We start from the raw sequence: 21,675 nt of genomic DNA, 5'->3' as shown, positions 1-21,675 counted from the left end.
CTGCACAGCAAGTTCTAAGTCGGCCTGGGGTGCATAAAGGGAGGGGGCGTGGAGAAAGAGGGGAAGAGAGAGGGCCAGTGAGGTGAGTGGGAAGAGGGAGCAAATACTCTTGTTGGAAAACGAGTTCATGTGCTTTCCTGTCTCTTGGAGATCTGTGGGTTCTAACTCTTGAGTGCATTGACTGCCTTCTAATACACACAGAAAGCTGATTTTAGAGTTCTGACTTCTTGTGGTCCAGTGTGTATAGCCAAGTACTCTCCATTCCTTAATTCAATTGCTCAAATTGTAGCTACTTTGGCATATTAACCATACATAATTATGTAAAATATTATTTTGTTGCTAGTTTTTTAAAAAGTATGCAGCACATGCCATATATGTACATGCCACATGTGTGTTTGTGAAGGCCAAAGGAGGGTGTCAGATCCTGGAGCTGAAGTTATCAGCAGTTGTGAACTGCTGTAAACTGAGTTGTAGGTGTTGAGGATGAGCTTGGGTCCTTTGGAAGATCTTTTAATCACTGGACCATCTCTCCAGCCTCTATTGCTAGCATTTTAGTGTGGACAACATTACATCTTAGTGTCTATTGATTAATCACTGTGCATTTGCCATTCTTGACACAAACCGCAAGGCATGTGGTGCTGTAGCTTCCTTGTGTACTTTTAGTTGCTTGAGTCTACTTACCATTCACGGATGGAGATCAAAGGGAATGGTCCAGAAACTGAAAGTGCAGCAGTGATGTTGCTCTGAACAGAAGAAAATGAGGACCATTGACGTACAGCAGGAGGAACCTTGTGCAGGTGAACTCATTAACATAGTGGAGATAGCAGACAAGGTCACAGGTTAAGTGAGGATGTTGGTGTTCATAGTAAAGCAACATTCAGAGGGACTAGAGGAAATAAAAATGCAAATACTGAATTTTTATGCTGATGAAAACAAGTATTTTGGTCAGATAAGTATAGCAAAGATGGTTTCTCATAACTTTTTTATGATTTACAAAGAAATTAAATTGTGTTGGGGTGTGTTACGTGGCAGGTGGCTGCTTACGTGTGCATGCTTCTGCAGAGGCCAAAGGTTGACTTTGCGTATGGTTGTCTATTGCTTTTCACCTCACGTGCTCAGACAGGACCTCACTGAATTTAGAGCGCTCCAATTTAGACACACTGGCTGACTGACAAGCCCTGGGAGCTGCCTGGTTTATGTCCTTAGCAGTGAGTTACAGGCCAGGCGACCACTCCTGGCTTTCCTGTGAGTACCACAGTCAGAACTCAGGTCCTCATTCTTCCATAGCACGTATTGTACCGGAGAGCCGTCTCCTCAGCACTTTTTCTTTTGTTTTCTTTCTTCCTTTCTTTCTTTTTTCCTTGAGACAGATTCTCACTGTCCTAAAAGTTTGTATTTTGTGTTTTATATTCCTCATATCAATCTTTTAGTTTTGCTATTATGAAATAATAACAAATAGAATTTTCTAGTATTTTGATGAGAAAGTTATACAAATCATAGACTCATGCCATCATGCCCCACCCCCATCCAAGATTCAATCTCACTATATAGCCCAGATCAGCCTTAAATTCATGGCCCTCCTCCTTCTACCTCCTAAATGCCCAGATTACAGGTGCAGGTGTTATGCCAGCCTTCCCTGTTACTAAAATTACATGTTGTGAGCCACATATCACTTTTCTGGTGTACATGGGCTATTAGGACAGTTGCGTGTCTTCATCTTAGTGTTTACCCTTGGCCAAGAAGGCATCCAGTGTAAGTTCTTCCTTAGTGACACAGTACTGTTGTACAGTCCGAGTGTGGCTCTGGACTTTATGCAGACTCAGGATGTTGTGGCTTTGGTGACCTCAGCATGTAAGGCACATATTTTATGATATATATGATAATCACATTTCTCATTCTTCTCTAAGATTTACATTTGATCTGAGTAACATGGAATTGTTCCACAATTTCATATTTATATATCTGGAAATTTTCAAAACCTGGCCATCACCACACTTTTGTCCCTTCAAAAATTGTTACCAAGTAATTAAAATGATTTAAACCTCAAGAAAGTGCATTGCCTACTCAGTTGTGGTAACACATTTGGGTAAACCCAGCACTTAGGGGTAGAGGCCAGCAACAAGAGACCCTGTCACAAACAGAGAAGCTGGAGTTCATACAGAGAGAAGAGATTGAAGGAAAACATTGACTTCAACTAATCTCAGAACTTGAGGGCGGATACAGGAGAACCTGGAATTCAGGGTCCTAGCTATGTAGCCAAGTTTCCAGCTAGATTGAACTACATGAGGTCTTGTTTCCATACCACCATCACTACCCACTCTTTTACACACACACACACACACACACACACACACACACACACACACACACACACACACACTTACACTTGAAATAAATTGGAGAATAGTGCAGTAGAGCTGGCATGCTGGCTGGGTGGATGAAGGCACTTGCCAACAAGCCTGACAACTGGAGCTCCATCCCTAGCACCCATGTAGAGGAAGAGAACCAACTCCTGTAATCATCCTCTGCCCTTGGCTTGAATGTCATGGTACCCACAGATAGACAGATGTGAATTGCGTGATAAAATGCTTTAGGTTAACTACCGAATGTTTGTGAAGGTAGATGTTCATTGCCCTTTCTGTCTGGAGTGCTGTTTCTCTCTTTTTCTGACTGTTGGGCTTCTCATGTCTTTATACTTCATCATCACCTTTTGTATGAAGCCTTCTATTATAGAGTTAACAATGAGCATCTAACTTGTACTGACACTTTCAGGAGGTGTGATCCTCAAGCACCTGGGGACACAGACAGCCACGGGGGTTGTGACACTGCATGTTCTGGGGCGCTGCCATCTAGATGCATTTTTGTTCTTTAGTGTTACTGCACTGGTTTGTTTTCTGTATTATGTATATACATCATACCTGTGGTTGGTGTATATCTCATTTTTTAATCACCAAAACATAGTGTGATCTTAGAGAGTAAAAATATTAAGTTTTGATTTACTCTTTTTCTCTCTTTCTCACATGATCAGGAAGATGTTTCATGAAGAGTATAATAGTCTTAATTTTATTTATGGAAATGGATTTTTATATTTAAGGGTTTTGTTGTTGTTGTTTGACCCAAAGACAGGGTCCTGATTATTTGTGAAGTAATAGAGTTGTCAACTTTTTGTCAGTGCGGTTGTAAATTTGTCCAAATTCAGACAAAGCAAATGGTCTGTTTGTCCCATTCAGAGCTGCACCTGGAGAGCACCAAAGCTAAGCACAAGTTTCAGCGAGTTTTGAATACTTTCAAATGCTAATTTTAATTTTGAAGCTCTCTCAAGGAGAAATAAGAAAAGCTTATGAAACCAAGAAAACTCATTTAAGGCATAATGTGCCTTTCAGTTTTTTTATAGGCTTTCATTTTAGATACAAGAATGTGCCACCTCTCTGAAGCAGAGTTAATGGTCACAAACGGAAAAGAAAGTAGCATTTTTACTTATGAAGCAGTTGTCAATCCATGTGAAGGTCTTCTGTTCAATGTCACATTGTGTGGGAGATTTGAGGAAATTGCTAAAAGATAACAAGAATAATTAATAAAAGGCCCAGCTTTTAGTGAGTCTTCCCTGAGTCTGTCTACTTCTTTATCTATTTGGGATTTTGAGACAAGGTTTCATGTAGTTCAGGCTAGACAAGCTTTTAATTCCCCAGCCTCAGCTCCCAGATGCTGGGATTGAAGGTGTGCATTACCACATTCAGACTGAGTCAACAGTTTTAAAAAAGAAAATGAGCCGGGCGGTGGTGGCGCACGCCTTTAATCCCAGCACTTGGGAGGCAGAGCCAGGCGGATCTCTGTGAGTTCGAGGCCAGCCTGGGCTACCAAGTGAGTTCCAGGAAAGGCGCAAAGCTACACAGAGAAACCCTGTCTCGAAAAACCAAAAAAAAAAAAAAAAAAAAAAAAAAAAAAGAAAATGATATAAAGTTCCATATACTTGCATAAAAGATTTGACTGTTAAATATGATTAAACTTCCCATTCCTTATAAAATGTTAGACTTCTTAATTTATAGTGTGTTATTTAACACACATACACACACCTCTACTGTTTTCTCCCCTTTTTTTTTTTTTTTTATTTGTTTTGGTTTTTTGAGACAGGGTTTCTCTGTGTAGCTTTGAGCCTTTTCCTGGAACTCACTTGGTAGCCCAGGCTGGCCTCGAACTCACAGAGATCTGCCTGGCTCTGCCTCCCGAGTGCTGGGATTAAAGGCGTGCGCCACCACTGCCTGGCCCGTTTTCTCCCTTTTTAAGACAGGGTTGCAGTGTGGTCTGGCTTCAACTTAGGATCCTCCTGCTTCAGTCTCATGAATGCTGGGATTACATCTATATACCAATACACTGAGCTCCAGTTTGCCACTTTTAACATAAAACTGATTTTAAGAGGAAATAGACAGGACTGGAGAGATGATTCAGCAGTTAAAAGAGTACTGACTGCTCTTCAGAGGACCCAGGTTCAATTCCCATCATCCACATGGCAACTCACGGTCTGTAGCTCCAGTTACAAAGGATCTAACACCCTCACAGACATACACGCAAGTAGAATACCAGTGCACATGAAATAAAAATGAATTGTGTGTGACATTAGAGGCTGATGATGTAGAGGTGATATATTAGAGGCTAACGTGCTCAAAACAGATGTTTTATGTTTTCATCTTGCTGTTTTTATTGGTCTACGAACTGGACTGGGACTGTTCATTCCTGTTATGTACCTTTTACCTGTGACTCAGATCACTTTCCTCTCTGGAATTCCCTTATAAATGCAAAGGCAGGGCTCTGGTGACTGATGGCTTTTTTCTTTCCTCCATTGATTTGAGGACTGCCTGGATGAGGCAGAGGAAGGGATTTTTGAATGAACAAGATGTTAAGTTATTAAGACCAAGATGGTTGTAATGGAATTAGAGTTATAAAGGTTGAATTCCAGACATCAGAGGAACTATTGAGTACACATACCTGCACTTTGAGCTAGCACACAAGTTCTAAGAGTCGGCTCCTTAATATCCTAGTGAAAAGGAGCGTGAATTACTTTGGCTACATTGTTTTCTAGTAATTACTTTTACTTTCCAAATGGTGTTTGCTGGAGAGGGATGACAGGCCTGTCAAGGAATAAAGTGAGCTCAGTTTCCGACAGAATATTTGCTCATCCTACAACCTCGGTCATCTCCTCGTTATTCATTGTTTCATAAAACTTCTGATATTGATTTTATAATCCTACGTTTCAGTTCTTTAAGTGTTTTTTTAATGTTTGTTTTTAATTTTGTGTGAGTATGTGTGTCTGCACATGTCACCAGTGCAGGGGTTCCTGGAGGCCAGCAATATCAGATCCTCTGGAGCTAGAATTATTATTGATGGTGGAGAGTGGCCTGATACGCTTGCTAGGAACCAAGGCATTCATGTCCTCTGGAGGAGCACCTTCTACCTCTTAACCACTGAGCTGTCATTCCAGTCCATGTTTTGTTTTGTTTTTAAAGATTAATTTTGCTTTTGATTAGTGTATGGGTTAAGTGTTTATATAAGGGTATATGCACCTTAGTGGGGGTGCCTACAGAGTCCAGAAGAGGGCATCAGATGGACTGGAGCTGGAATTACAAGCATCTGTGGGTACGAAAAATTGAACTCTGGTTCTCCATTTGAACTCTGGTCCTCCAAAAGAGCAGTGAACACCCTTAACTGCTGAGCCATCTCTCCATGTTCATCTCTTAATGGGTCTTTGTTGTCTTAAAAAGTGTGCTTTTTATTTGGATTAAGTGTCTGGGTGTTTGTCTGTATGAGAGTATGTACACATGTAGATGCTGTTACTCTTGGAGGCCAGAGGTGCCAGATCCCTTGAGACCAGGATTACAGCAATTGTGAGCCACCCTTTGTGGGTGCTGGGAACCGAACTTGGATCCTCTGGAAGAGCAGTGTGCACTCCTAATTACTGAGCCGTTTCTCTGGCTCTTCTATTAGTGTTGAGTTTTTATTCGTTATTACATTGTGTGTGCCGTGAGTGTGTGTGCGATGGGTGTTACATGTGCACAGTGTGCATTAGAGGTCAGAGGATGACTTTGGGGAGTTGGTTCTCCTCTTCTTCTGCCATGGGATACAGGAATTAAACTCAGGTTGCACAGCAAGTGACTTTATCCACAAGCTATCTCACTGGCGCTCATTTAGTGTTTTCAATTCTTTTAGTTTTTTTCCTTCCTCTAATGAAATTTTTGCTTATCTCAAGATTGACACGAATTTAAAGCTGCGTAATGAATAATGTATACCAGTGTCTCTGACCTCAGCGAAGCCTAGTTTTTGTTTGATCTTTTCCTTTTAGATAAAGAATTTTCTCCTTTTGTTTTCTTTTTGGTTTTTCAAGACAGGGTTTCTCTGTGTAGCCCTGGCTGTCCTGGAACTCACTCTGTAGACCAGGCTGACCTTGAACTCATAGAGATCCACCTGCCTCTGCCTCCTGAGTTCTGGGGTTAAAGGTGTGCCTGGTCTCCTTTCTTTTCTATGATTCTGTCTTCACAGTAGTGTTGCCTGTGGTTCGTTCTTTACTGCCAAGTGTAGTTTGTAGAGTTCATTTTGTTTGCCATGTTTCTTTTTTCAAGCTCTTCTTGGTTTTGACCTTCCTGCCACTCTGCTGAGACATGCTTCTCTATGATCTGCTTCATCTTTGGTGGGCTTTATTTAATGTTAATCACACCAAAAATAGTTATTTGATTGCGTATTGTGTGGTTTGTGCTTTAGAAGCTGGAAATACCCAAGGAGCAAAACAGGCAGAAATTCCCATCCTTGTGACATTTCAATTCCAGTGGATGAGTGTTGCTAGAGTTTTCCTGCCTGGCCCACAGTCAGGACAAATCTCTCTCACCCGCCAGTCCCAAGCCGCTCAAACCCGATCAAGTAAACACAGACACTTATATTGGTTTCAAACTGTATGGCCGTGGCAGGCTTCTTGTTAACTGTTCTTACAGCTTAAATTAATCCATTTCTATTAATCTATACCTTGCCACATGGCTTGTGGCTTACCGGTACTTTACATCTTCCTTGTCCTGATGGCGGCTGGCAGTGTCTCCCCCCCCCCCCCCCCCCCAGCTTCCTGTTCTCTCAATTCTCCTCTCTGTTAGTCCCGCCTATACTTCCTGCCTGGCCACTGCCAATCAGTGATTTATTCATTGACCAATCAGCAACACATTTGACATACAGACCATCCCACAGCAGATGAGGCAGACAGTCACTAGGCACTGATTCTCTACACTAGCACACATATGTAGGCAGGCCTGCAAATCTTCACTGAGGGCTTGGCATTAAATGAAGACCTGAATAGTCTAGAAGATAATGTTTATCTGGGGCTAAGGGTATCTTAGGCAGATGAGACATCAGGGGCAAGGGGACTGAGATTGGAGTATTCTAGGAACTTTTAGAGAACAAAATCCCAAGGGCAGGTAGAGATTGGTGTTTAATTTACAAGCCCTTCTCTTTTAGTATGTCTGTATTTTCCTTGACACCTTCTTTTTAACTTATTAACAAATTTATTGCTCACAGTTACATTAGAATTGTCCAGATCAAAGACAGTCCAGGATAAAAGTACCAGCAGATTTGGTGTATAATAAGTGCTTGTTCTGCTTCAAGGATGGTACCTTGCTGGGAGGCAGGCTGTGATTCCCTCCCTCCTTCCCTCCCTCACTCCTCTCTCTATGTATTTGTAGTCATCCCCCCACCCCCCCCACCCCCCCCACCCCCACACACACACTAGTTTGAAAGTGCTAAGTGAGGTGCTAAGAACAATGCCAATAGACTTGCACTCTTGCATTAAGGTGGTTAGGGAAGACCTCTGAAAAGACAAAACAAGTTGAACTCTAAAGGATGGGAAGAGTCAGCTGTATTGGAGAACCATGTTTCAAAACACAAGGCAATAAAGCTTGATTTGGATCTTACTTTCTCCAGATTCCTACCACAAAAGTACTGTAGACTCAAAACAGTAAACATTGACTTTATCCATTTCTGGAGGGTAGAGTAATTTAAGATCAAGGCACCTGCAGATTCCGTGTCAGGGGATATTCCTGTTCATGACTATCTTGTTAGGGTTCAGGTGAAAGCACTCTGGGGTCTCATAATAAGAGCACTAATCCCATTCATAAAGGCTCATCCTCAGACATAATCATCTCTACAATTCCTCGCCCATATCATAAAGCTTTTGGAACATGACTGTAGGGGCATAGGGCGTGATCATTTAGTTCACAGCAGGTAGAATTCAAAAACCTGAAGGAAGACTGTCATGTCTTGGTTGTCAGTAGACCAGGGAGGAAAGGGTGAGTTGATCAGTTTGGAGGAATGGGAAAGAAACGATTATACAGGTTCTTATATGCCAAGGTGAAAAATTCGGTTTAAGAGGAATAAGAAGAAGCCAGTATGGAGGGGTGTTGGCCAGCGAGTGCTGACATGGCGTGCAGTCTGCTCCTGACTGAATAAGGCAGGCTAGAGCGCTGGGCACGAAGTTGAGAAGGTGGTAGCGGTGGTGATGGGAGGAAAGAACAGTGCATGAGGGTTATTCTGAAGGGAGATTTGACAAAAACCTATTATTAGATTGAATGTAGTGAGGAAATACTCATTTCTGGGATCTGAGTTGGATCCCAGTGGTGGTGTATCCACTGCACAGTGAAATAGTAGATGGAGCATAGATATGGTGTAGGAAGCAAAGCTGGCTGGAGACACGTTTGAGCTGTCTGTGGTATCTATGTGGAAATAGATTAAGATGTTGCTAGAAATGTCTATTTTGTGTGTGTGACAGTGGATAGAGATAGTGCAGTAGACTAAGATGTAATCACAAGAAATACGTATTTTATATTTGTCTTTTGCCTGTAATAGTTTCTGGTTGCCCGTGAATAAGTGTAATCTAAAGCTGTGCATGCGGCATTAAAGAATCTATAACATGGTGAGAAAGTTGTTTAAAGTGTTAGCCTCCTAGAATATCCAATTATGTTTCATTACAAAATAAATAGTTTACTCTCTCCACATTTTTACATTTTGAATTAATTTTTAAGTTGATTAAATTTTGAGACAGGGTCTCAAAAAATTATTTAGCTCTAACTGGCCTGGAACTCTATGTAGATCAGGCTGGCTTCAGACTCACAGAGACCCACCCACTTCTGCCTCCCAAGTGCTGCAATTAAGGGCATGCATGATCGCCATGTCCAGCCCTCTCTAGATATGTTGTTATTCATTTATTTAAAATTAATTTTATTTGTGTATAGATGTTTTGCCTGCTTGCTTATTTGCACCACATGTGTACCTGGTGCTCACGGAGGCCAGAAAAGGGTGCTGAATCCCCTGGGACTGGAGCTAAAGATAGTTGTGTCGGTACTTACTGGGAATTGAACATGGGTCCTCTACAAGAGTAGCCAGTGCTCTTAACTGCTGAGCCACCTCTCTAGCCCCTCTCTATGTTTTAAGACAGTCATTCCATGTTCTCTTCTGTAGTGGTGGGGCAGTGAGGAGAGAGCTCAGAGGATAAAGTGCATGCTCACCACACACAGGGACCAGAGCCCCTATCCTCAGCTTCTTCGTAAATCCTGAGGCAGGGGCTTGGTGAGCTTCCTGTAGTCCTGGCACCCGGAGACAGTGATCTCCTGGGCAAGCTGGCTACCTAGACTAACAAAATCAGTGGAGAGTCTGGGGTCTTTGAGAGACCCCATCTCAGTAAGTAAAATGGAGGGTCCTCTGCACAGATGTACATATGGGTGCACATGCATATGAACGTGCATTCATGCAGAAAGGGGTGATGTGAATTTTAAAAGTTAATGCATTTGTGTTTTAATGGAAAGAGTTTGCTAGGCTTCTGAAGAAAAATTGCTCACAAAATTTAAATAAGTAAGTGCGATATTTGGATCATAGCCTCTTAGAAAATAAACATCATTGATAAAAATACCTTGGGAAAACATTGAGACAGTTACTTAAGAATACCCAACAGATTATACTAGTGTAAGTTTGCCAGAAGGCATCTGATAGCAGTGGAAGTCTGTACATCTTAGAGGTTATCTCTAGTTGATGTGTGAAAGTCTGTGTGTAGGCTCATATTTTGATTACTACTTGAAGATATATTTCATGGAAATAAAAAGGGTTAAGTTTTATATAAAGGTTTAGTTTTTATCATAATCCCTTTGAGATGTAATTTCATATACATTATACCTTTATCTTACTTTTGGTCTGCTTAAAAAATCTTAACAATTTTGTAAGTTCTAAGATTGGTGTCTTTCATTTTAATGACTTTGGGAAGATCCATGAAGCATTTTCTTATGAATATATACATTGACCCATTGTATAGAAAGGAAATCAGAACACATCTTTTTGTTTTGTATTGTGGTTTTATCCCTTCCCTTTTGCCTTCCTTCCCCTCCCTCTCTTCCCCTCTCCTCCTTTCTTCTACCTGACACAGGGTTTTGCTGTCTCCAAAAATACCCTAGACTGGCCTCTAACTCATTGTGTGGCCCTGAACTTTTGGTAATATTCCTGCCTCTTGAGTTCTGGGATGATAGGATTATCCATCATGCCTAGCTCAAGCAAGAAGATTCTCTCTCTCTCTCTCTCTCTCTCTCTCTCTCTCTCTCTCTCTCTCTCTCTCTCTCCCCCTCCCTCCCTCTCCCCCTCCCTCCCTCCCTCTCCCTCTCTCCCCCTCCCTCCCTCCCTCCCTCTCTTCCCCTCCCTCCCTCTCTTTCTTTCCCTCCCTCCCTCCCTCCCTCCCTCCCTCCCTCTTTCTCTCTCAGTAGGATCTTATTCTTTAGCTCAGGATGATCTCAAACTCATGTTTCTGCTGATCCTCCTGAGTGCTTGGGTTACTGTCTTGCCCCACCACATCAAGCTGACAAACATCTATTCATTGATTCCTCATTCTTGTAGTCATTACTTACTGCTCTTTGAATTTATAGTATAATTCCTTTTTTCTCTTCAGAAAAGTATGCCATATATACTCAAATAGGCACATCTGAGTACATAGACATATTGTTCAACATAATTTCAAGTGAATGTTTGCATTGAAATGTAAATTAATTCATGATTCTCTTTAAGAGAACAGAAATGGATAATACCACTCTTCTCTTGGAATAGCAGGGACCACTTCCGAAATGCCATGGTGCCATTCCGTGTCCTGTGCTGTGTACTTCAGCATTTCTTTGAACTATCACTGTGTCATATCAGCTATACGAAGTTTGGGTCATCACATTTATAAGGTTTCTCGTCTATTTCAGTGTGTCTTTATTTTCATTGCATCTCAGCCTTTGAAAGTCTTGATCAGTTACTGTGGTGACAGTGAGTTCTGATTTCAGAATTCTACATATTAAAAATGTTTCTTGAACTGAAAAATGAATCCTTGTTTCTTCTCGTTGAATGACTTTTCCCCTTTATTTAGAAGCCACAGAAAATTCATGAATCTTTATGTATGAATCATATTGAAATATTATAAAACTGTCTCAAAGTTTTCTGAATACTAGAAATGACAAACATCCAGTTATAAAAGAATCAATAAATTTGTGAATCTGAGATGCAGTAGTCCACTGTGTACTAGTTTTTTTTTAATTTTCTGCAGCTCCTCGTACTAAGTAAGTGTGTAATAACTTGAGAGATTGCACGCTCCACGCTCTCATTTCAGCCTCTCTCTCTCGTCTTCAGTTCTTTCCGCAGTGGCTGTGTCAGTGAGTCCCGGCGGCGCTCTCCCTCTGCGGTCCCCTGGGATCCATGCTCTCAGTGCATTCTAGGGCTCGTTCCCTGTAGCTCACTTCTTTGCCATCTTTAGGATGTCGAATATCTCACCCTGTGTTGAATTAAGTATATTTCTACAGTTCTAATTCTAAGTTCCAATCACATTGTCATGTCCAAACCTTGAAGATTTCGTGGTAATTCTTACTGTCTTGTTTTTACTGATAATTTCTTAGATCTTGCTCTACAGACATTCTTACCTACATTTACTTTTTATGCATTTGAAAGTTAGTTTTTATTTCACATACTTTGTGAAGCATAAATACTGATTGTCTGCCTTCAGTGAAGAACAGAACAAAAGAGACTGAAATATAGGAAATGGGAAGAGAGAAACACTAAGAGGGCTGTGTTAGGGGAAAGATCTTATATGGTAATGAGTGCTGTCCCTGCCTATAGTTTTACTGTTTTATTGTCATGTGCTGTGCTCAAGAGAAATAGTATGAGCTTCCGATAGTTAAGTGTAAGTGAATAATATGAGAAATAATAGATTTGTATGAGATTTTTATTAGCTTCATTTTTTTTGTCATTAGGTTTCTTAGAAGTTCTGATTAAATTTTTCTGCCTTTTAGGGTTTATTATGCCTATCACTTACTAAAATTTACTGAATAATAAGGGACTAGAGAGCTATCTCAGTGGTTTAGAGCACTTGTTGCTCTTGCAGAGGACCTGGGTTCAATTCCCAGCACCCACATGGTTGCACACAACCATCTGTAACTCCACGTCCAGGGGATTTGATGCCTTCTTCTCACCTCCATGGACACCCCAGTATGTGTGTGCTGCACATAACCTCATGTAAAACAACACAGTTTACACATGAAATAAGTACATGTTAAAAAAGAATTTGCTGAATAAATTTTTAAGTGAGGGAGTGAGTGTGTGTGTACACTTGCCGGTTTGTATGTGTGTCACCTACATGCAGGTGCCTGTGGAGACCAGAGGACATTGGACCTTCTGGAGTTACAGGAAAGTAGCTGTGAGCCATGCCAGCTGATGTGCCTGTCTCCAGCGCCCATCCATCTGATTTCCCACTCTGGTGCTACTTTGGTGTAGTATCTGATGCTGCTTTCCACCATCGAAACATCCAGTGTGCTCCTTTAGCTCAGGACCACTCGCCTGAGCCCTCTCTGCTATTTGAGGAATGGGCTGGATGGGCAGAGAAGGCTTGACCCACCACGCACTGCCCGTGCAAGTAGAAGGGCTGATGGGACGTTGTACAAGTCGTAACTTTGTACCGGTTTGACTGCCCCAGCTGTGGAGGGAGTGGAGGAGATAGCTTCTTGTGTACTTTTTATGTTCTTTTGTTTTTCATTTTAAGTCGGTACATAATAGTTTGAGCGACTCCACTTTCCACACTGTACAGTTGAGAAGTTGTTGAGCCCTACCGTTCCTTTTGTCTACTGTTTTCATTCTTTCTTTAGTGTTTGTGAATGTACGAGCATGAACTGTCTGTAAGTTAGGAACATCTTTTAAAAGGATGTTTTTTCGTATGGCTACTCTAGACAAATTAAATAGAATACCAATAGGAGAGAACTTTCCTAGAGGTTATTACAATAAATAAAATTATGTAATGTCTCAGTCCTGGATACTCTTACATGCATTATCTTGTGATTCCTTATAAGGATTAAATAAATGTTATCAACTTTGCAAATGAGGAAATGAACTTAACTGTTAAAGTGATGAGACCAGGAATTTCAGCCTCTGACTCCAAAGTGAAGGCATATTGCATCACATCTGGAGGTTGTTAACTCTGGCTACATATTGGAGTCGTCTGGAGAGCTTTGAAAAAGTACTGGTGCCAGTAAGTCAGGCACTGTAATTGATCTGGGGAAGGTCCCCACACTGGTGCTTTTAAAGGCTTCCTAGGTAATGCGAATGAGAACATAGCCCGAGAAGTATTCCAGTTCATTCTGCATCTTCAGTGGCCACTAATATGTCTTTGCTTGGAAACATTTGTCAACAGACAATCATCGGTGTTTCCTAACTGAAACATAAGGAATCTGTATTAGATAAAGAGAAGATATTTTATATAATAAACATTGCAAAGATTTTACTGACCAGGGCTATAGAGATGACTCAGAGGTTAACAGTAGTGATTGTTCTTCCAGAGGCTTGAAGTGTGAGTCTATTTAGTCTTAATCTATAAATATCTGGAATCAGATATTAGGGTGAAAGCTGAAAGATCAGAGAAGCAGAGAAGCCAGCCATTTAGAGACTTCTTATCTCTACAAAATCTCAGGCTGAATGGTGGTTCTGTCTCTATGAATCCTCAGACTGAATGGGCACCGAGATCCTGTCTCCACCTCCCTAGTGCTGGGTTTAAAGGCTTGAGCCTCCCAAGTGCTAGGATCAAAGGCATGCACCACTACCACCTGGCTCTTTTTCTCTTCTAGACTGGATCAATCTTGTGTAGTCCAGGGTGGCCTTGAATTCTTGATCTTCCTGCTTCCTCCTCCCAAGCGCTGGAATTAAAGGTGTGTGCCACCACTGCCTGGCCTCTATGGTTAACTAGTGACTAGCTCCACCCTCTGATCTTCAGGTAAGCTTTATTTGTCAGAACACAAACAAAATATCATACAATAGAGGTCCAGGGTTTGATTCCCAGCACTACATGGTGGCTCACAACCATCAGTAAGTTCAGTTCTAGGGGACCTTTGCACTCTCTTCTGACCTCTGCAGACACCAGGCATGCACATGGTGTCCAGACATATATTCAGGCAAATGCCCATACACATAAAATGAAATAAGAACATTTTTAAAAGTTACAATAAAAATAGCATGGGCTCTTTTTGCCTTTAGTTCTTATAAAACTTAGAGTAGATTTCTGTTTTTGTTGACCTAAGTTGCTTCCTGTGTGAGGTGAAATGAGTGTGATTCATTATTCAGTTTGTTTCTGGACCTCTGAATCTCAGACAGTGATGCACTGTCTAAAAGAAGAACATTTTCTCAGCACATGGTGAATCAAGTTATGAAATGCAGTCTGTAGTTTGAACAGGAACACATTTAGATAGTCAGTCTTGGCATACACTGTGCTCTAGCTTTGTAAGTCTTTTTAAGAACCTTTATGGTTTTTTTTTTTTTTCTGGATGTGATGGCCTGTGCCTTGAATTCCAGCACTCATATACATATCCACATACATATCCATAAACATACACTTAGAAAAATAAATCAGCCAGGTATATTGGCACATGCCCTTAAACCAGCACTTGGGAGGCAGAGGCAAATGGACCTCTGAGTTTGAGGCCAGCCTGGCCTACAGAGTAAATTCCATGGTAACCAGGGGTACACAGAGAAAGCCTGCCTCAGAAAACCATCCGTGCATGCACACACACACACACACACACACACACACACACACACACACACACACTTGACATTTTCCAGGAAAAGAAACAAAAAATACTGTGACTTGGAGTTTAGTAAGTAAGCAAGTTAGTGTGAATGAGTGAGTGACTGACTAAATGCGTGAGTGTGTGAATGAGGTGGTAGGTGATCTCTGGGGAGTGCAGGAGCAACAGAGCATTTACTGGGGGAGGAGAGTGGTGGGACCTGGGGAATGTTGCTTCATTACTAACTACCCCAGTTGTAGGCAAAGCAGAGGTCTGATTTTTTTTTTTTTAAACAGTGATTCTTGGGACTAGGTGGATAAGCTCACTCAGCAAAGTGCTTCTCATAAGAGCATGAGGTATGTGTAGCGAGTACTGCCACACCAGCTCCCAAATAAACAACATGGAGATTTCTTACTATGAAAGCTCAGCCAACAACTTAGGCTTGTTTCTAACTAGCTCTTATAACTTAAATTAACCCATTTCTGTTAATTATGCACTCATGGCTTGTTACCTCATCTTCTACATGTCATGATTACTTGCATGCAACTGGCAACTCCACCTTCTTCCCAGCATTTCGCTACTGAAAATCCTGCCTACCTATTGGTCATTTAGCTTTTTATTAATCACAGTGATATATCTTCACACAATGTAAAAGAATACTCCACAACATTTCTTTTTGTCTAAAAAGAAAAGGTTTTAACTCTAACATAATAAAACTATAAACAATTATCAGGTAAGAATTACATTTATATTGTCCAGTTCATTTGTATTTGGAAAATTTAGAGAAAATACTCCATTATCTATCCTCTCTTAAAGAGTCCAAACTTTTGTGCCTAATTTATCTTCTATCATAACTAAGGAAAACTAGTAACTGTCTGGTCTTCATTTCTATCAAAGACCACCCCCCCCCCAGAAAGATATATTACCTGAGTAAACAGGAACTACAGTGCAAGCTACTTCCAAAACTAAGAAATGACAGAGACATTTGGCTGCTTGGACAGTCACCCCAAGGGTCCTCTGCAATGTTGAGGCATCCATCTTCGGTCTTACAGGTCTAGAATATCTGACTGACTTCTGTGAAGCAGGAAATTTGAAGGACTGTCCCACCTTATCTTGGCAAAGTTCAGCAGTCACTTTCTTGTGTGCCCTGCAGAATGGCAGGCTTTTCTATGAAGCAGGAACTTTGAAGGACTCTCCCACCTTATCTTAGCAAAGTTTGACAGTCTTTTTCCTTTTTGTCCTGCTTGTCCAGTTTGTACAGCATACTGTCAGGAGTCAAGACAAGAGCACGTTCTTGCCCAAATGGCTAGTTTTGCTACATTGAAAGCAAACTGCACATGGAGTTTCTTTAATGCTTATCATTTTCTCTGAAATAAATTGGTGCTGCCAGGAGCAGATGTGTGTCTCATTGTCATGAAAATTTCTATGTTAACAAAACATTTAAAATGCCATATTCTGTAGGTCTTTGAAGGTGTTTGAAGACCATCTATCTAAGATATATCTCTGACCTTGAAAATGTATCTTACATGACGAATTTGATTGTTATAGATGACTAACTACTAACCTGCATTTCTTTATTATCCTAAATAGTTTGTGATAATAACTTTCAAGGACTAGAAATTTACATTACATTGTTAAATGAGCTGCATAGGTACAATACCTTAAACAAGAGTAGAAACATATGTACAGTATGTTCTCACAAAAATAACCTTAAATTTGTATCAATATACAAAAATCCATACCAATGTAAAATATTTGAGGCCAGTAGTTACTTTTTTATTTTGAAAGTAGATACAGTAGTCTACCCTTTTATATATATATCCCTTTTTCATTTCAGAATGAGATTCCCTAATCTACTTTCCTTTTCTTAGTATCCTCCCTAACCATGACCAATAACAACTTGTGACCAACCCCCCTAAACAATAACAACCACCCATAACTGACTGAATGACCAAAAACCACCCATCCCATCTCTTGGGAATGTGGGCATTGTGTTCTCTAGACTGCTTCCTGTTGTTTGGGGGCCCTGGCATCTTTGGAGGACCCTGAGAAAATTAGGATAATGGTCAAGTCCTGGCTACAATAGTCTGTGAGTTCAGACCATCTCAGCCAGCAGCCTTAAAGCTGTTCTAGATGCAGAACTCTGAGGAAACTACAACAGAGGCTCTCTGAGAGGCTGGATCACCTGGGCCACCGGTTTCCATTGGTGTCTGGTACCCTTGCTTTGAAAACACATCAACTTTTAAAGGTAACATATACTTCAGCATTAACACAAGTATGGGATGTGCAATGTGCATAAGCCAAAGATGATTTTTTTTTGTTTTATGTTTCAGCAGGTAAAATATACATCACCTGTCTTGTAATGTTTTTAGATTTTTTTTGTCTATATCCAGGATTTACGGGTATCTCCCCTGATCAAATCTGATCTCTATCAGTCTTGAAGGAATCACAGCCTCTAGTTCCCTCTTCACCAATGTAATACAGTTTTGAGTTCTTGAAGTTTCTCGGTTGATTTATTTCAGCTGTCCCTTTCAGAATCCCATGTCTCCTAGCAGCTGTTGTTTGCTTATCAGCAATCAGAAAATTCAAAGACAACATAGTAACATACAGGATCCAGACTCCTGATGTATTTACCAACACTACATGGCTTATTCTTTTTATTTTATTTTATTGTTTCTTTAAAGACTTTTCCTTATTATTTATAAACTATTTTTTCTATGAGTGTTTATACCCATTTTCTTTTCTTTCTGAAGCCTGTGCACATTTTTTAAACACACTGTTACCTGTTTAGAGGTTTTTTTTCCTGTCTGGATCTGCTTCACTGCATATCTGTAATCTTTTCTGTCTGCATAAGTGAAAACTTAAACTGCCACCCAGCTTAGCTGATGGCACTCTAGTGGCTTAAGCACAGGCAGGAGACAGGTCTCATGTACTGCATGAGAGACTGCAAGATTAGGAAGCCACGTTTGGCTCCATTTTTGTGTGTTTGGAACCTCTTTTTAAGCCTTCTCAGGTCTTAGATGGAAAATGTGCCCGGACATTGGACATCATATGTAGTGAGTCTTTCTCTGTCCCACCTGCCAGCTCCCAAATAACCACACAGAGACTTCTTTTTTGTTTGTTTGTTTGTTTGTTTGTTTTGGTTTTGGTTTTTGAGATAGGGTTTCTCTGTAGCTCTGGAGCGTGTTCTGTAACTCAATCTGTAGACCAGGCTGGCCTTGAATTCACAGAGATCTGCCTGTCTCTGCCTCCCTAGTGCTGGGATTAAAGGTGTGCGCCACACTACCTGGCTGCACAGAGACTTCTTAAGTATGAAAGATCAGCTGATAGCTTTGGCTTGTTTCTAACTAGTTCTTATAACTTAAATTAACCCATTTCTATTAATTGATGTGCTGCCATGTGGCTCACGGCTTGTTACTTCATCTCCTACATGTCATGCTTCCTCCGGGTCCCGCTGGTGTCTCCCTTTCTTCTTCCCAGAGTTCTCTCTGCCCAGGAAATCCTGCCTAGCATATTGACCATTTAGCTTTTTATTAAACTAATCAAAGTGACGTATATTCACACAATGTAAATGAATATTCCACAACAATGAGTACTTGAGCTTGATTTCCAGAACCCATGGCAACACCTAGGCTTGGTGGTTTCTTAGAATTCCAGTACTGGGCAGGTCCTGACTCCAGCAGCAAGAGACCTTGTCTCAAACCAGAGTGGACAGTGACTGAGGAAGAATAATACTTGAAGTTGTCCTCTGGTTTCTACATGCATATGCATAGCTCCTCACACATCAAGCCTGCACACACATGTGCATACACAAAAAAAAATTATGTTTTCTAAAAGGATTCTTATACTTAATCATGTTATTCAATTCTATCATTGCATTTTTATAGTCTGTTAGGAAAATATTTGAAAAATGGATTCCTGGTTCATGTTTACAAATAGCACTCTGAGTTGTGTGTGTTGGGGATAAACGTGGGGAGGTAGTAACCAGTTAGGAGGCTGTTGAGTGGTGGTGAAGGGAGATGAAAGTGATAATAGTAAGCACAGATACAAAGTCTACTCTTAGTATGTATTGATTACTGTTCTTGGTGCCCATTTTCCCCAACACTATAGTTCTTATTTCCCTGAGGCAAAACAGAATATCTCTTGTCATTTGTCCAGTGATATAAATAGTCTTTGTTAAGCTTTCCTGTGACATAGGTTTTATTGCTCTTTTGATTCAATCAAACCACAAATTTGGATATAGTCTTGTTACCAAGATGTGTGTATGTGTGAGCTTAAGGCCTAGCCTCCTGGTACCTTAGCCTTGATCCTTGATCCAGAGCCTGGCCATTGCTCCTGCCTGCTGTGCACTCACAGTAAATTTCTATAGCTCTTAAAAATGGTTGAAAGTTATTTTGTTAGAAACCCTATCAGATGTATTCTAGTCACTTTAAATATCATGCAATAGAGCCAAAATTCTGTTGTCATGTATAAATGTATGTGTGATTCTGCTGAGCAGGATGTGAGCAGTGGTAAATGACCTGAGGGAAAGAGAATGCTTCCTGCCTCTTGTTGAACCCAACTCCCCTGTTAGGTACGATTCTCTTAGTTAGGCTGGATTCAGAAGACATAAGTATAATGAGAGAAATCACTTATTTGATAGCTGATTTGGGGCAGTCCATTAGTAATGATTTGTGTGCCCCCCATTTTGCCTTACAAATATAGTTAACATATACAAGTGAAGAAATTAATCAGATTGGTTTGTAATTGGATATGCTTTTTGCTATACACCATGAAAGCCTTTAGTTAAGACACTATATAAATTACATCCATTTTTATAGTATTGATGTGAATGTGGTGGTAGATGCACAATTTTCTGAAGGGTAAGTCTCCATCAGGAATGATTTTAGCTGTTTGTGTTTCTCTCTAAGGAACATTTAGAGTGATTTTTACATCCCATCACAGTGACATTCTTTGCAGTATAGCTCTTAAATCCTAGGAAGTGCGTACAGTGTGCATGAGGCGGGAGTCTCACTCCTATCTTGTTCCCGAGTGTCTCTGTCAGCTGAAATGAGCCTCGTAACTTTTAGTCGCTCTGATTTGTCCGTGTTTTCTTTGGGAAATGATAGACAATTTTTTTTCTGGCATAAGAATATTGGAAATTATTTTGCCTGGTATTTCCTCTACCCATAAAGTGTAGATTGGAAGAATAGATCAATTCTCTAAGTCAATACTACTCTCTGTTGCCTTTCCATGTGAGGAACAAGGAATACACAGGTTAACAACCATATCTGGTGTATCCTGGAGAGAGCTGTAATTTGTTTATTGCATATTTTCTGATGGTACCACAGATAAGTCTAGGAGCTTGTACATGCTAGGGAACTCTAACACTGAGCTATGCCCATCTGAGATTTCCCACTACTAGTAAAAGCTTAAGTCAGCAGAGAATTAGAAATGTTGGTTGATGACCAACAGGATTTTTTTTTTTTTAGGATATCAACTTTTTTTTTAAAAAATAAGTTTTTGCACCAGGCGGTGGTGGTGCACACCTTTAATCCCAGCACTCGGGAGGCAGAGCCAGGTGGATCTCTGTGAGTTCAAGGCCAGCCTGATCTACAGAACGAAGTTCAGGACAGGCACCAGAACTACACAGAGAAACCCTGTCCTAAAAAAAAAAAAAAATTACATTTTTGCAATTCTTAAAAAAAAATTATTCTTTTTCTTATTGTGTGCATGAGTATAAGGGACAGGGTACATGTGCCAAGGGGCATGCATATGCCTTGAGCTCAGATTGTTTCATCTTTCTTGGATTCTGGGGACTCAAAGTTAGCTTCTCAGGTGACAAACTCCTTTACCTACTGAACCATCTTGTCAGCCCAGGGATTCTACTTTTTAATATTTCTTGGGGTGAAGGGAAGGCCAGACATAATGGGACACACCTTTAATCCCAGCACTCAGAAGGCAGAGGCCGGTGGATCTCTGTGAGTTCAAGCCCAGTTTGGTCTGCATAGTGAGTTTCAGAACAGCCAGGGCTACATAATAGAGAAACCCTGTCTCAAAACACACAGATGTACAGACGGACGCACACGCATTCCTGCACACACTCACATTAGACTATCAAACAGTCTGTGGTAGTTTGAATAAGAATGACCCCTATAGGCTCACATATTTAAATGCTTAGTTACTAGAGATGGAACTCTGATAGAATTGGAAGGAGAGGGATGTGTGGATTTGATGGAGGAAGTGTATCACTAGGGGTGAACTTTGAGCTTTCACAAGCCCATGCTAGGACCAGTCTCTCTCTCTCTCTCTCTCTCTCTCTCTCTCTCTCTCTCTCTCTCTCTCTCTCTTCCTACTTTCAGTTCCTTCTTCAGCACCATGCTTGGCCATGCTTGCTACGGTGCTCACCATGATGATGATAATGGACTAACCCTCTGGACTGAAAGCCAGCCCTCAGTTAAATGCTTTCTTTGATAGAGTTGCCGTGGTCACGGTGTCTCTTCACAACAATAGAACAGTCACTAAGACATGATCTTTAAGTCTTATAGTTTGTTATTTCTCTCCTCCCAGTTAGTAAAGTTATAGCTAATTTTATATTTTTTCTTTTTCTTCCTAC

General features: G+C 40.8%; 1 protein-coding gene across 3 annotated transcripts in view; it reads left to right on the top strand.

Annotated features, from left to right (window-relative positions):
• The window catches only part of Atg5 (autophagy related 5), a 112,034-nt gene that overhangs the window by 34,041 nt on the left and 56,318 nt on the right, over nt 1–21,675 (top strand). The gene's annotated exons all lie outside the window — the stretch shown is intronic.

Source organism: Peromyscus californicus, unplaced genomic scaffold (genome assembly GCF_007827085.1).
Source record: "Peromyscus californicus insignis strain IS unplaced genomic scaffold, ASM782708v3 Scaffold_22__1_contigs__length_63687245, whole genome shotgun sequence".
NCBI classification, from domain to species: Eukaryota; Metazoa; Chordata; class Mammalia; order Rodentia; family Cricetidae; genus Peromyscus; species Peromyscus californicus.
Note: the sequence above shows the minus strand (reverse complement) of the source record. Positions and strands in the feature narration are given on the sequence as shown.